The sequence below is a fragment of the Carlito syrichta genome, unplaced genomic scaffold, assembly GCF_000164805.1.
Source record: "Carlito syrichta isolate Samal-C Ts95f unplaced genomic scaffold, Tarsius_syrichta-2.0.1 Scaffold304583, whole genome shotgun sequence".
Classification (NCBI taxonomy): domain Eukaryota; kingdom Metazoa; phylum Chordata; class Mammalia; order Primates; family Tarsiidae; genus Carlito; species Carlito syrichta.
In genome coordinates, this window is record NW_007248679.1 from 374193 (window position 1) to 377876 (window position 3684).

Sequence of the window (3684 nt, forward strand, 5' to 3'; positions counted from 1 at the left end):
CGCTGCCCAGACGGGTCTCAAACCCGCGGGCTCAGGCAATCCACTCACCTCAGCCTCCCATAGGAGCGGGATTGCAGGCTGAGCCACCGAGCCCAGCTAGCACTTTTCATACTACTGTCTATCAATAGTAGAAAGAAAAAATAAATTATGATACCTATTCATATAATAGAATACTGTACAGCAGTAAGAGTAAACTGTTGCACATGACAGCATGGTATTGTACAAACATAGTATTGAATGAAAGAATTCAGACACAAAAATACTCTGCATTAATAGTTCTCAAATTGTCTTGGGACTTCTGGGAGTCCCTGAGACCTTTTGAGGGTGTCTGCAAGATCCTAACAGTTTTCATAATGATGCTAAGCCAGTATTTGCTCTCTTTGCTTTTATTCTTCAGTTGGTAATACGGTGAAGTTTGAGAGGCTGTGTGGATTAGTGCGGGCAGGAAATAGAAATCACGTAGTAATTTGAACAGGAATTTAATGTAAATAGTTGTTAACTACAAAGAAATGAGAACAATTATAAAGGATATGCAGGGGTTGAGGGAGAGTACCAAGGAGGGAAAAATCTGTGAAAGCGAGCCACCTCTCTAGGGTGGGGATTCAGAGCTCATTGGGGAAGGTCTGATTTGCAGCTCACTGGACCATGGAAGCTTGACTGTCACCCTCATCCAGACCTGGTGCACAGTACCTTTTGGAGTGCGGACCAGTGGGTTCCTATCTGCCTGATAAGTCAGAACAGGCAGACAGGAACCACCCTTCCAGGGTGCAGGCAACTAAACCTAGTAGCCGTGGTGCTTGGGAGGCATACTATAAGTCAGCCTGTGGGAGTGCTGCTGAAACTCAATAGACTGAATGCTCTGGATGTCACACACTCCACTGGCAGCCACACAGTAGAAGAAGAAAACAAATGGAAGCACACCAAAGCCAGGAAGGGCGGTTTCCTCCTGCTGTGTCCCCCCAACACTCCACTGACAAAGCTTATGTGAGCATCATGCCCGCTGCAAAGGAGAAATGCTTGTAGGGGCCAGTTCCATTATTACAGAGCAGGTAATAAAGGTGTGTTTGAAGCTAAGAGGCAGTACATTGATGATGGGCACTCTACTTGACAGTGACAAATCCTCTCAGAGCTAATTGTCTTACGTGCTTGTGGATTCTTGTGTTTTTATAATGCTTGTTTTAATTTATAACATGGGAAACTGCAGTAGCTATAACATAAACAAAAGCTCTTTGGGGTCCTCAATTTCTTAACATGTAAAGGGGTTATAAGTAAAAAAATTGGAGCACTGTTGGTTTATATTCCCTTTAAATAAAGTTCCAAAATATTTTTTTTAAACCGCAAACAAAACTCATCTAATTCCAGAAGTCCAGTAGAGTAGCTGCCTAGGGAATGGGCACAGAGGAAACCTCTGGGGTGTTGGGAATGGTCTGTTTCTTCATCTGGGTTCTGACTGCTTGATGCATTCTCTTTGTAGAAATTCATTCAACTGCACGTTTTTGATTTGTCAACTTTATGTATGTTTATATTTCAGTAGAAATTTCCTACTCTTTACACTCTTCCTAATCCATACCTTGTTAAACCTGAATGCAACTTTCAAAAATTAGCCTAAATTTACACCTGCTAGTTTTTATAACTGAGGATGAAAGACTCCATCGGGACAAGGTAGAAGAAAGCTGCTTCCTAAACTCTGCCTGTGGCCTTTCTGCTCATCCTCAGCTCTGTGTCCTGTGGACAGCCCTCCAAACCCCAACACACAGACACAAACATACAAGGACAAAAGTGTTCTCAGTTGGAAAAGCTTAGCTAGAATGCTGAAAGACTTTGGTTCTTCTCAAGTGCTTTATGACTCTTCCATGTGGGAGAAGGAAGGGGAGAAGGCAGAGGGAGGGGGAAAGGGAGAGAGTTTGTACCTGTTTGAGATACTTGATTTTTCTTTATTTTCTGATGTGCTTTGAGAGAATATTATCCTTTATGAATTTGTTATTATCCAAATGATTAAATTTAGCTGTTTGGTGTAGAAAATCATTTCCATTTTATCCTCTATTCTTCTATCCTAATATTTACTTCTCTTTGTGATTTTTATATCCTGTTTCTATCTAGTGTTCTTACAATCTTATTTCCTTTCCATACAATTTTAGAATTTAATTCTGAGAAATAAATCTGGGTTATCACTTCTCTTCTGCAGAACCTTCTGTCTCCAGATTTTTCTGTTTTCTTTCTTTTCTGCCTCCTAGCCATAGACATGGCTAACAATACTATTTGTGGACACTACATTTCACCTAATCCTCTTCTATGTCTAACTTGATTTTATTATTTTTGTAGAGTTTTTGTAGGGGGCAAGCTAGCAGTTACGTAGACACCCTGGCTGTTTTCTGCTTCTATCATAATCAGGATTAACATGGGAAAAGAAATTATATAGGACATAACACGATTCAGCTAAATAATACAAGAAACGCTTTTCTTTTACCTATACACAGGCTATTGCTGACTTCACAGTCTTGTTTCAAGAGTCTGTGAGTCAGCATTCAGGGTGCATCCTCCCATAAAAACACTGAGTGTCTTGGCCAACTCACATAGGCTAAGCCTGAAGCATAGTACTGATTATATACATAAATAATCTAGCCACCGTTTATAACAGAGTTTTGATGGAAAACTCTCTTCAGAAGTATTCTTAGAAATGCTAAGGACACTTGTTCCCCTTGTAGCCTGGGCAGCTGGTCTTTTGGGCCCCACCTCTTCAGCCCAGACTTGGAAGGGGGAAACTGCAGAGAGAGTGGCAGGCTGTGTGGCCTTTCGTGGTTCCTAGTGTGGACACGGTGAGAGGGCAGTGGACAGTGAGGGAAAAATGAGGGCTGCGGGTCTTCTGACTCTGTGAATCGATGATGAGATTCCTGGTAATGAGAGGTGGAGACCATGCTGAAGGGGGAGTCTTGGGGATGATGAAGATGGCAGGGCTACAGTGGCATGTAATGAAGAACAATGAAAACTGCTTGTTTTCCTTTTCTCTTGGGAGAGAGAACGGGCAAGGGCCAACGGGGGCCCTGCAGTGACCACTCCTTCTGTTTCTCCTTTCAGCCCCTTTACCTTGCTGTCTTTCTTCCCTTCCCTCTTACTTTTCTTCCAGCTGCCAACCAGCAGCCCTAGGGTAGAGTGTTCAGTAGGAGGGGTTGTTTTCACAGCTTCAGAAGAGGGGTTTTCTTGGTGTTCTTCTCATTTCCTCCCTCATCTTCCTTTTCTCCACTCCCATTGGCAGGTGATTACAGTTGAGACTGGAGAATGTAAGGTTTGAGGAGCTTGGGCCAGAGGGGGGGTGGAGCTGGAGCAACAGTTACAGTGGGATCTACCTAAGAGAGAGTTATATATGCCCTCCTACCCTTGACATCTGGTTACCTACTGCTAGTACGGTTCTCCACTAGTCTGCTATCTAGTAATTCCATCTAGCTAACACAGTTGAAAGAAGAGACCGTGTTATCTAACAAAGTGCTAGAAGTGTGCAATTAATTTGATTTGTATGCATGTTTTGGGTGTGTTTGGCCTTTGTGATGATTGCATGTTTGTGCATAAGTAGCCTTTCCTAAACGAGATGTATATTGGTGTTTAATTATGGAGGTGGCAGCATCAAGAGTTTGGTCAGCAGAGCATGGGCTGAGGGATCTTCAGTCAGGCCCTGCTGCCTCCTTGCAG